The 13,713-nt window shown below is 33.7% G+C and overlaps 1 long non-coding RNA gene across 1 annotated transcript; it reads left to right on the forward strand.

The window, feature by feature from the left end:
* Positions 1-5,590: 5,590 nt before the first annotated feature.
* Positions 5,591-8,657, forward strand: LOC141542541 (uncharacterized). Its single transcript, XR_012482193.1, has 3 exons — positions 5,591-5,695; positions 5,878-6,016; positions 7,176-8,657. It is a non-coding gene; the product is annotated as an uncharacterized LOC141542541 (long non-coding RNA).
* The last annotated feature ends 5,056 nt before the right edge of the window (positions 8,658-13,713 follow it).

The raw sequence follows: 13,713 nt of genomic DNA on the forward strand, positions 1-13,713 counted from the left end.
GTCCTGATTGTGTCCATAACAAATTTCTGTTATCTAATCTCAACTAGAAATTCACTATAACAAGGCAATCCCTCAGCTCTTCTTAATCAATTCTCTATCACACTCACTATAAACACTCTCTTTTCTCCACAAGTACCCCCTGGCATATCCTCTCTCCTTTTTCTCAATAGAGGACTTTACCTCATACTTCATATCCAGAATGAGGCTATCCACCAAAGCTTCCTCTTTTCTCTTTTTTAATTTTTATTTTAATAATTATTAAATTATTAATAATCTTTAATTCTTCTCTTCCTCTGCATTCTACTGAGTAGTTTTTCATATCTCAAAATAAAGCCTTGATATATAGCTGCATGGCTGTGCTTCCTCCCCATTCAAAAATTAACCATTTCTAAAAAATTGTGTCCCTGTATTTTAAGTTCATCATCTCTCCAATAGGACATGAGAGACATGTTTCATTTCCATTCATTGGAATAATGATTTATCATTGGAATTTTTGTATGTCAAGGTCTTTCCAAATTGTTATTCTCTATAATGTGATTATTAAATAGATCGTTCCCCTAGTTTACTATTTTCTCTCTGCAATCATTCATAGAAATTATCCTTTTCATCATTCTTAAGATACCGTTACATTCTTATATCCCAATTTGTTTAAGCCTTCTCTAACAGGAGAATATCCCATTAATTTTTAGCTTTTGGCTGTCATGAAAAGAACTGCTATAAATATTTTTGTGCTATAAATCCTTTCCCTCTTTCTTGATTCCTTTGTGGTATAATTGCAGTAGTGGCAATCCTGCAAATTGCCTACTATCACCTACATTTTCTCCCTAATCTTCAGTATCTCCTTATATTCTGGTTCCTGCTGCTTACAGATAGATCCTAGTCTCTTCCTTCCTGAAGAATTCTCATTAGATCCCACCATCCGCTCTATTATACTATACCTTGCCTCGTCTTCTCAGTTAAATTTGAAAAGGTTATTTCTGCTCTCCTCTCCTACTTTCTGTCCTCTCACTCTCCCGTAAAGCATTTGCAATTTGTCTTCTAATTTCATTACTCAAGTAAGATTACTCTAAAATTAGTCTTAGTTGCCAGACCTAATACCTAATACCATTTCCTTTTATCTTCATCCTTTCTGACTTCTACAGTATTTGACACTCCTCTCCTCACAGAGTTGTTGTGGCATTGTCTCCCTGGGTTCCACTCCTCATCTCTTTTTTTCTAGATCTTCGTACAGGAATTGTGGATTAGACTCCCACTCCACACCCCACCCCCGCCCAAGGCTCTATTCTAGATGCTCTTCTCTTTTTTTCTCCATATTTTCTTACTTGATCTTATCAGCCTAAAAGTGATTCAATTATCACTTGTGAGGGAAAGAGCCATTAGCATCCTGAGAGAACTATGAAGACTGAATGTGGATCAAAACAAAAATCCTTTTTTGTTGTTCTTTGCTTACTTGTTTTTTCCCCTCATGTTCCCTCCCCTTTTGATCTGATTTTTCTTGCACAATATGACAAATATGGCCATATGTTTAAAAGAATTGCATATGTTTAACCTATATCCAATTGCTTGCTGTTCAGGGAAGGGATGAGGGGGTAGAAAGAAGAAAAATTTAGAACACAAGTATTTGCAGAGGTGAATATTGAAAATTATCTTTGCATATATTTTGACAATAAAATACTATTAAAGAAAAAAATTTAAGAAAAAATTATCACCTTTATGTAAATAATCCTAAACACATGTAGCTAGCTCTAGTCTGTATTCTGAGCTCTAGTACTCCATGACCAAATGCCAATTGCACATTTTGAATTAGATGTTCCACTGGAATCTCAAAGTCAACATAACAAATTAAACTTATATTTTCTCAAAAAACCTACTGTTCTGGGCTGAATCCCCTGGTTGTTTAGGTTCAATATTATAACAGAATGAAAAATTCATAAGTGATTCAATGATTTACAAAAAGAGACTTACTTAGCCATAGCACAAGGATAAAGATAGAAGATATCTTAAGTTGATTCAGCTGAACACAGTTCTCTTTGTCTGAGTTGTACATCATGAATTTCTGACAAACATCATAGAGGAGCCCTAGAGTACCTTGTAGCTGCTTTATACTCAGAAAAAGAGAAAATAATGTCAACAGTCTAAATCTTGTTTCCTGAGCCAATCAAGTCTGAGAAAGATCTCAATAATTTTTAAAGAAAATCAACCTGATTTAAATGAGGGGCTGGATAAGGAGATTACTCTGACCATATCACTCCTCCCTGGAACTTCCCAAATCCAATTTCTTTTACCCAGATTCGCCAAGTGACATTCTCTACTCTTTACTCTCCACTTCACTTGTCCAATTAGTTGTCAAAGCTTATTCCTCTCTCCTCCGTGTCTCTCAGATGTGTCCCCCTTCTTTCCACTGCCACAGTCACTACTCCAGTCCAGGCTCTTGTGCCCTCTTCAGTGGACTATTCAATAACTTTCTCATTGGTCTCACTGCCTCAAATCTATCCCAATCAATCTTCCATATAGTGTCAATATGTTTTTCTACAAGTATAGACCTGTTCGTGTTGCCTCTTCCCTTTTCAGTAATTTAAGGCTTCGTATTACTTTCAGAGTAAAATAGAACCTACTCTGTTTAGTTTTTAAAGCACTTTACAACCTGTCCCTAATCTAGTTTTCCAGTTTCACCCATCATTCCCCCTCTGGCACTCTCTAATCCAGCCAGCCAGACCTCTCTCATTTCCATACCTTCCATGCTGACTAGCCCTTATATCTGAAATTCTCCTCCTCTTTACCTTCATGTCTTAGAATCTCTCTTTTTAGCCTCGGCACTCAGTTCAAATCCCACCATCCACAGGAAGTTTTTCCTGGTCTCCCCACCCTTTCACCTCTAGAGGATAAAGACTGTTTCTCTTTCTTTATATCTCCTCCAGCACTTAACATAATGTCTAATACTCAAAAATTTAAAATGCTTACTGAATGGTCTATGCTAACTAAAGACTCTTTATTTAATGATTTCTTATACCCACTAAAATTTAAAATATTTAAAATTAATATCAATATTAAGTCAGTTACTTTTTATTTGAAGATCTAGTAGAATAAAACCAATTCTATTTTTATGAAAACTTTTTTTTTTATCATTTTGATGATAAAGTAAAAACTTTCTAAATGTGAGTTTGAATCTTCCATAAGTAAACTCAGGCCAAATCTGATTAATTACCTTTAAACTTAAACAAAAACAACTACAACAATTAGTATAGAACCTAATGTCAAGGTTGCTTAGTATCCATCTCTATTCTATTCTGGTTACCAACTTAGGGCTACCAATGCCAAAGCTGGTGGTACCACAGCACAGTAAATATAGCAGAATAAAATGCTGTGTAATTAAAATGTAACATAACAGGATGCTAGATTTCAAATTAGAAGAATTAATTTCAAATTCTGCCTCTGACAATTATTAGCCTTTTCACCATGGAAAAATCACTTCAAGAACATTGTACACAGAAATAACAAGATTATGTGACGATCAATTCTGATAGATGCCTCTTTTCAACAATGAGGTGATTCAAGCTAATTCTAATAGATTTGTGATGGAGAGAGCACCAAGAAAGAGGACTATAGGGACTGAATGTGAATCAAAAAATAGTATTTTCACCTTTTTCATTGTTGTTTGCTTGTGTTTTCTTTCTGATTTTTTTCTTAATTTTTGATCTGATTTTTCTGGGGCAGCATAATTGTGGAAATATGTATAGAAGAATTGTACATGTTTAATGTATATTGGATTACTTTCTTCTAGAGAGTAGGAGAAAAGGAAGGAGAAAAAAATGAAACACAAGGTTTTTCAAGGATGAATGTTGAAAACTATGCATATGTTTTGAAAATAAAAAGTTTAAAAATGGCACTTCAATCTCAACAAGCCTCAGTTTCATCATCTGTTAAATGGGAATAATATGAACTATGGTTGTGACATTCAAAGGAGCTACTACAAATAAAGTACTTTGTACACATTAAAGTGTTATATTAATGTTAGCTATTATTTTTTATATTAGAGAGATAAAGATATTTTAGACACAGTTCAGTAGCATCTTAACTTATTTAGTGCTTTGGATTCACTCAAATTTCTTTAAAAAAATAATCATTCATATTCTAGTACAAATTTTTGTGCTCATTTATGTCCAGTTATCCTTTAGCTTTCTGGAGAAGTAATTTACTAAATTTTACCCAGGAAGAGTTCTTTCCTCTTAACTGGGAGGACTGTTTATTCACAGAATAGTTTACATATCCTGATGATCTCTGAGGTTCTGACCTGATGAGTCTGCAATGAAAATTCGGCTGACAAAGTAGCTGATGGTGCAACTTTAGACTGGAATACACCATGCTATTAGGTGTTAAGAGGAAAAACTGGTTTGTCAGTAAAGCAAAAAAGAGAAATTCTAAGACACTAATCAATAGCTGAGTAAGCAAGTCTTTTTTTTTTTTTTTTTTAAAGATCTATCTTATTTAGCCACCATCCTGATATGGTTTACAAAGCTAGAGCTAGGAAAAACAGATACTATGTCAGACACAGAAAAAAAATTATAGTGTATTAGTTAGGGGAAATGTAATGTCTGGAACAGATAATTATCTTCTTTTTAAAATAGATAAAGGCAACTGATGAAAACCATGAGGAATAAGAATCGCCCCAAAAGAGCTATTACCAAAAATCTGACAAAAGGTAGACATATGCAGAATGATGTCATTCTGGCTACTTGAGTACTATCACTGTGTTCTGTGGATATTTAGCTCAGACTTCATGAGTCAATGTCTATATTTGGACATAGGGAGACCTACCTTTTATGCTACAACATGCCAATTCTGCTCTTGCTAATCTGGGGTTGAGCAACTAAGATCTATGAGCTCATCATAGGTAATTTGTTTGATATTCCACAGACTGAATCCCAACAGTCACATTTTTGCACAATGAATTCACATTGTGAAAGTTCACAAGTTGAGAAAACTTCTACTACATTAAAAAAAATCAATCATTTTTAAGTAGATCCTTTCATTTGCTTATAAAAGTATAATATTGATATTAGGAATGGATGATATGGTAGACAGGACAAGATTTGGCATCTGTCATAATTTTCATTTGGAAAGAATCTTACAGGTAATTCAATTCTGCCCAATAATTTTGCAGATACGAAATAAGATTCTGAGAGAAATAAAATGACTTAGTAAAGCCCACAATTATCACAGCTATTAGTTAGTATTTATAATGAAAGCTTTGTAGGAATTGTTTCATTCTTTAAATTTGTATCTCAATACCCAATCCAGTGCCTCTACTTACATAGTAAATGCTTAAGAAATATTATAGATTGATTAAAAAAAAACTATTGACCTCATTTATGTATTACAGCTAATGGGGACAATGATAGGGAAACAATTCGATGTAGTGGAAAAGGCAATGAATTGAACCAGAGGAGACCTCAATTCAAATTTTCAGCTGACCTACTTACAAACAGTGTGATCTTGGATAAGACACAGTTATTCATTAACAAAATGAGTCAGGCATTCACTATTTAATTTTTTTCCTTTTAATATTTGTTCTTCTCTATTTTCAAGATGTGTGATTTCATTGTCTTGGGATCTCCTTTGTTGAATACAGATGGTAAATCTACCATACCTTGAGAGATGGTCTTCATGAGTGGCTATGTTCCCAAAACATCAGTTAGTAAGTAATTTCTAATATTGAACTTTTCAAACTTTCTTTTATCTGAAACTCAGGAAACATGTACTGATTACTGGAACTACATTGGAAGCTTTTTCAACTTGGTAGGTCCTATCCGAGCTATATTCCACTAGTACAGCCTTCAAGGCTACCTTCACAGTCTGATGACAAATGTTGTTTTTCAGTCAATCTGACTCATCTTGATTCCATGGATCTTCTCTCCTCCACTATCTCTTGAAGTCTGTCCAAGTTCATCAGAGCCTCTTATAAATAGCTGATGAATACTTCATTGCATAAGCCCTGTGTATGAACAACTTTTTCAAGGTAAATGTGTTGCTGTATGATTGTTATAGAAGGTGGAATTCTAACTTGAGATGTCATTTATATTGAAATACCACACTGAAAGCTATGGCCATGTATAAATAACATGTATCTTTGCTATTGATAAAAGTTTTAAAATTAAGACATCTTTTTAAAATGTGTAGGAATTGCTTGCTATCTCAATGAGGTGGGTTGGGCAGAGAGAAAATTGGGAGCTCAATTTTAAAAATGAATGTTAAAAATTGTTTTTACATGTAATTGGGGGAAATAAAATATTAAATTTTTTAAAGTGTGGGTATGCAGGACAATATTAAAATGTATACAGAATGTCTAAAATGATTATAAATGTTTACAATTTATATTATTATAATCTAGATTTCCAACTAAGTCTGGAACATTTTACATAAGACTCCTAACTTCTTTTTTCCAGTGATATAAACATCTCTTTAGGGAGAGAAATGTGGAGAGAAATGAAAGATTTTGGAATGTGTCAGATAAGTCAGGAAGTTTAAATCTGGGTTTAAATCTGGTCTCAGATACTAGCTGTATTTGTGTCATTTAATCCTATTTGCCTCAGTTTTTTTATCTTATCATCAGTAAAATGAGCTGAAGAAGGAGATGGAAAAGCAGTCCAGGATCTTTGCTAAGAAAATCCAAATAGGGTTATGAAAAGTCAAACATAACTGAACAAGAATAAGGGGGAAGCAAGCATTTCCAAGGATGCTTGATTTCCAATTTTTTCTTCTTGATTGAGATTAGGACCTCTCTCTGATGAGATAGTTATCTCATCTTGCTACCCAATCTAAGAGCTCACAGACACTGTAGGCTTCCTGGTGCCTTCTAATCTACAGAATTTTCTGATCTCTGTTTTTTTTCCCCTTTGGTAGATGGGTACACTCACTATTTACTGGTGGACTATCAGTGTGAACTGATCAAAAGCATATATAAGCTTGAAGTATCCACCTTTCCTAGCTATCACTACCACTTCCCACTAGACTAGTCATTGAGGAAGCTAGAAGCTTTTTTGCTTTTTGAACTGAAAGAAAATGTCCTTCGACCAATAATACTTAGGGGGCAGATAGATATAAATATAGTTTAGTTTCTCCTCTCTCAGAGGAGAACAGAATGGGCGAACTTAGCTTTTTCTCTTGCTCCCCTTCAGGCAAGAATCGCTGTTTCCTTTTGGCAGAGGAGGTCAAGATTCCAGAGCTATCTATTCATGCTTCCCCTCAAGCCAAACATCTATACTGCTAGACATATCATGTGGAGATACACATCTTACCTTGGTGGAACACATCCTACATTATTTATGATCAAATGGTTTGTTTTTAGCCAACTAAGACTTAAAAAACCATCATTAATGATACTGGCAGAGGATTTGGTGAAATCATTATTGATTTTTATATAGTTCAATGGGAGGGAACATGAATTACTCAATCCCCCTAATGTGCTGCTGTTAGGTCTTTTAAGAATTTCACCTATTATTATGGGGTTAGCAGTGGGTGGTTGTTGAGAAACTTGATTAGTCCAGACACAACGTAAAAACTTTGTGTGATTTAGATATTCATAGATTGTTAGAAACAAAATAGATAGGAACTAGACCTGTAATTTCATTGATAAAAAAAGAATCTCTAAAGGCTAGTCTATAAACAAGGTAATGATCATTTGCCCAAAAACTACCAAACAATTCTAAGATTCAGGATTCCCCAGTTTTTAAATCCTAAAGCTAATTTGGTCACATAATGAAAAGATAGGACTCAAAAAGAATATTTTCATATATATACAGCAGAACATGAGAGGATTCAATATAAAACAATAAATTTCCATTTTAAAAAACCTATGTAATAAAGGGTCTTTTCCGTTTTCTCATTTGTGTTTAATTTTAAAATGAATGATTTTTTTAAACAAAGACTTTGATTTTGGGAAACATTGAAGGAAAGAGGGATGGCAGAGGATGAAATGGATAGATAGAGTCATGGGAGATAGAGAGATAGTGGATGATAGAAGGATATGGCATATTATGGTTCATGGGGTCACAAAGAGTCAGCCTCTACTGAATGACTACACAACAATAAAAGTCTCATTTATTCTCTCATTTAAATGAAGGGGCAAAGAAACACATCAAAGGGAAAAGCTAAGTCCAGGGAGCAAGGTCATTATTTCTTCTTTCAATCAGACTACATTTTCTTATAAAGTTACAAATGACCTAAAGTTTAGAAGGGGTTTGCAGTACTCTCTTCTATTTCTACCACATTTCTCATGGATCCATATCTATTATATAGGAATCATCACTAGTCATTAGACTATAAACTCCTTGAGAACAGAGATTAATAATTAAAAAAATCATATTTATATTCCCTCCTCCCAGTGCCTTAAATTCAAAAAGCAATTTAAAAATATTTGTTAAAATATTTTTAGTCCTTTCTTAATGGTTCCTCAATGTCTGGTTACAATTTACTATTATTAAATACTAAAATTAATTTTAATATATGAAAAGTCATTGAGAAACATTTATTTTTTTGAGAATTTTATGGCTCAACTGAAGTTCTCTGCATCTGCCCTTACCTCCTCACCCCTTTCCCGGTATCCTTCCTCCCCACATCTCCTCAGTAAACTTTCTGATTAAATTGAAGTGCCTCTATGCTTTGCCCTGATGATGTAAAATTTCAAGTAAAATGCTCAAACCTGTAACTTTAATAAAAAATTTTCCACAAATAAAAGATAAATTTAGTGAAGCCCAACTTGAAAGTTGCTTTTATTGTTCTTCTTTAAAAGAACTAATCCCTGTCTCTAAGAATCTGTGTCACTCACTCCTAGGAAACGGAGTATTCTGTTCTTGGGTTTTTCTTTAGTTATTGCCAACACATCAGTCCAAATTTACCAGTTCTTTGGTTCATTCTACTGCTTTAGTGCTGCTTGTAGTAAAAGGATTAGCTTATTAAATCTGCAAATATTGTGATGTCTAAAAACTAATTTTTGATACACAATAACATTTAAGGAAAACATTAAAACACCTCTGAAGAAATAGCAACATTGAGCATATGTATACATGTTTAAACTATTAAGTAAAAGAATCTGTTGGGGGTAAGAAGGGATGGATTAGCTTACGCAAAAGTAAACATTCTGCATGATAAAAATGTCAATCAAAATTAAAAGAAAAGTAATTGATCAGGAAAAAAATTTGCAACAACCATGATAAATGGTTGACACTCTGTGTGATCCTAGGCAAATCATTTCACTTCTCTCATACTCAGTTTCCTCATCTGTACAATGGGAATAATGATAGCACCTACCTCATAGGGTTGTTGTTAGGTTTAGATTAGAGCAGATATATGAAGCACTATGGAAATAATAATATTATTACTACAATAGAGACATCTGCCATCTCCTTGGGGTATGTATAAAAGACATAGCAAAACCTTCCACACATTCTCTCTCTTGAAAGATCCCTCTACCTCTGCAGCCCCTTCATCTGTTTGGAAATCTCCTAAAACCTCCATTTTAAACCCACATTAGCCACTTCCACTCCTTCATTCCTGGACTCTTAATTCCCCACCATGTCCCAACATGTATTCTTTCTCCTCCATTCTCTTCCTCCTTTTCAATTTTCTTTTTCTGTGTTGTCTTCCATTATTAGAATGTAAGATCCTTGAAGGCAGGGACTGTCTTTGTCTGGCACAGAGTAAGTATTTAATAAATTCTTGATGATTTGCTGACTTGCTATCTGCTGAAATAGTGACTCTAATACCACCTAGTTGCTTTGATGAGCTGAATATTTGAATAACAAGAAGAAAGTGAGCTGGGAAATCAGGAAATTGTGTAAAACTTTAAATGATATCAAACTTAACACAACATTCCCTGACCTAAAAATCCATCTTTTTCAAACAAAATTTATTAATTTATTATCCATTTATTAATTGCCTACTACTATGTGCTGCTGAACTGAGTGTCTTACAACTATTATCTCATTTGACTCTCACAACAATCTTGGGAGGTAGGTACTATTATTATTATTATTATTATTATTACCAATTGAAGAAACTGAAGTAAAGAGAAGTTAAATGATTTGTCTGGGGTCATGCAACTAGGAAGTATTTAAGGTCACATTTGAACTCAGGTCTTCATTCTAATTCCAGTTCTCTACCACATGACAACTGAAGACGCCAACTCTTTTAGAGTATAAACTCATTTTCAAAACATCTTGGCAGATTCTGAGCAATAATATCTCACAAAAATAGCAGAGTAGAAGGGAATATAAGTTAAAACTTGGCATGAGACACAACTAAGATAGATCATCCCAAGGATATTTATAGATTAAACTGGAAAGGAGACAACAGATACACACCAAAAATATAGCAAATCTGCCAGTATTTCTATACACAATTATTTTTAACAACGATGGTAGAAATACTATATTTGGACTCTAATACCTCAGTCTCCAGTATACTTATATGAGAAAGGAAAAATGACATAAAAAAGATGAAGGGTAAGTAGTTGAATCAGACCAAGAATGCATAGAAAGAAAATCTGTGTTGAAGGTGACACAATTTTGAAAATATTTAGGAATCAATTCACAAAATATCTGAAAGAGGAGAAAATACTCAATGATTATAAATAATTGTGGAAGGTGCTATCATCTAAAAATGGCTATTAAAACTATTGAACCACATGCCTACTTTCCTATCTCTACAAAATCAGCATAAAATCAGACCTGAACACTTCTGAAAGAAAACATGAGACAGGAACAGGAGGGTCCAAGCAAAGAATCCACACAGAAGAGGTATCCCAATGAATGGTAAGGACTTAAGGCAGCTCCTTTTTGTAGTTGATACTGTGATGATGGTATCAGGCCCCAAAAGGTTTTTAAGAAAATCTGTAGGTAAGGATATAATACCCAAAATATGGGGGTATTATTAACTAGATTTTTTTTTTTTAGGATCTTGCCTTGAACCAAGACAAGTCTGATTCTCATTGGCCACCAAAGGGTCCTAGGCTAAGCTCCATTTGGTCATTGTTTGGATCCTGATTGATTCAGATTGAATGTGGATAGCAATCATTTCTGCTTTGGCCAGAGATCCTGAGGGTTTTCCCTCCCATATTTGTTTATTTGGATTTTTTTTTTTGGACTAGGTGAAAAAGGAGATTCTTTGTTTCAATTACTACCTGACATTAATCACTGAATGAAAGGCCAGTATCTCCCATTTTATCCAGGGCCATCTCCAATCTTGCCATTGGCTCTGGAGGGGGAAATGAGGTAGGTGATCTTGCACAGCCCTCCCTCACTTAAATCCAATTTATTGCATCTCATGGTATCCTTCCTCTTCAAGAACAAAGACAATCAGGTCCCAGACTACAGCAGGATCCATTTGATGAGATCCATAACATATACAACATATGTAGTTTTTAATAATTCACCAAGGAAAACGAAAATAGATGAAAAATCTAAGCTATGACATATAGTTGGGATTTGCATTTAGGTTATCATTAGTATACATATGCCTTCAGCAGGTGCAGAAGAATGGACAATGCTATAGGATGGCAAGGAAGGGAACGAGGAACAAAGCACCAACTATGTGATAGTTACAGTACTAAGTATTTTGCAAATATTTTTACAGATCAAACTTGAATGTAGTTACCATTGTAATACTCATTTTACAGCAGAGGAAATTAAGGCAGATCAAGGTTGAATGACTCCCCCACATGTCTAATAAGTATCTAAGGCTTGATTTGAATTTAGGTCTTCCTATAGCCAGGCCCATATTCATTATACCACTTAGTTGCCTTGGTGGGCCAAGAATATTTAAATAACAAGAAGAAAGAGACCTGGGAAATTAGGAAATTGTATAAAACTTCAAATGATATCAAACTGACAAAATGTTTCCTGACCAAAAAACCCATCTTTTTCAAATAAAATTTTATTGATTTTTTTTGTTTTTTAAGTCATCTACATTTTCCAATGTGCCCCTATTCTCTAGCTCTCCCAGAGAATCATTCTTTACAACAAATAATAAAAAGGTGAGAGGGAAACTTAACCAAACTAAGCAGTGTATTTAAAAAGCCTGGTTTGAGCAGTGTTCTATAACCACAGTTCCCCACCTCTACAAAGAAGCAGAGGGATTTCTTTGGGGCTTTCTTATATCTCTTCTTTGGAGTCATTTTAGTTCAGAATTCAGTAGTAATTGTTTTTTTCTACTTAGACTTTTTCAAGTCATGCTGTATTTTGTTTTCCTGGTTCTATTACTTCATTTTGTATCAGTTCATAATTCTCCCATGCTTCTCTGTATTAGCCATATCCATAATTTCTTAAAGCACAATAATATTCCATTATATTGAGGTACCACAATTTTTAAACCATTTACCAATCATTGAAAAACTCAGATTTTTAACACTAATTCTCTTTGGATAATATTGTATAACTATAAATCATCAAATACCAAGTCTCTGAAAAGTCAAAATGGCAGGTGAACTAAAGGGTAATGGAGAAATATATATATTGTACCTAAATAGATGTCAGGATTTTACCAACAATGATATGGTCAACAGAAGACCCCAAAAAGTGGTATCATCCAGAAATATTATTAGAAATGAGGGTGGACTGGTATATGATAAGAGTAAAGGCTAACATATAGACAGTCTGAGTGTTATACTGGTATCCACACAATCTCAAAAAATCTAGAAAAAAAACTTCCTATGTTTTGGACAGATCCTTGTTGGGGAAGACAGAAAAGAATCATGCAAGATGAGAGAACATAAATGGGTAATAACCTGCACCAGTGGAGGAAATATCCACATGGATGAGATTATAGAGCCATTAAAGTATATACTTAGAGAATATATTCTATAATAAAATAAAAATTCTTTTTTCTCCTAGTGATTGAGAGTTTGAAAAGGAAAATATCCTTAGTCTGTGCAGCAATTGAGCTTATAATGATACCACAAGGGGATAAAAGTTACTGATATAAAATTGCTCAGAAAAGTTTTTTGATTCTTGATACTACCATAATAATCAGCATTGAAGCAATTTGTTGTTTTACTCGTGATCTTTATGAAAGGTCATTTGAGCCGAAACTGACAAGAATCAACAAGATATTATCATCATCTGGCTTCTTCTCCCTTTCTAATGTGTTTCCCACTGATACTCATCCTTAATTCTATCTTAGTATGAATAGTAATGATACCCTCCTTTGCCTACAATTTATCTTATTAAGTTTGTTCTAGCTTTCCTCAGCTGCCTTTCAATTCAGTTGAAATTCTTTTTGAAACTCTGATCCCTGTAGGCTACAAAAAGAAATTGGGTTTTCTGGAAAGTAGCCAATATGTGTCCTTGCATAAAAAACAAATTTAAGTGACAGTTTTTCTTTCCCAAATCTAAAAGAAGCATATATCCATTAATCTCAATTAAGATGTTGATTGCTCTTTATAAATCCACAACAAATAATAGCTACATAATTGCAAAAAAAAAATAGATATTTCTATTCTCCTGGTAGAAATCCTGAGGAAAAATAATTATTTATAGCATATTCCTTTCTTGTAAAATATAGCCAAGATTTAGACATATCACTATAATTTGCCAATTATACCAATCTCTTTAGCCTATTTTCTTAAGACAGAAACAAAGAAAAATTGAAATTTATTTAAAAAAATATTTTATTCATGAACTGGGTGTTTGGTCTTATGTCTGCATAGGAAACTTATTTTAT

Source organism: Sminthopsis crassicaudata, chromosome 5 (genome assembly GCF_048593235.1).
Source record: "Sminthopsis crassicaudata isolate SCR6 chromosome 5, ASM4859323v1, whole genome shotgun sequence".
Lineage (NCBI taxonomy): Eukaryota > Metazoa > Chordata > Mammalia > Dasyuromorphia > Dasyuridae > Sminthopsis > Sminthopsis crassicaudata.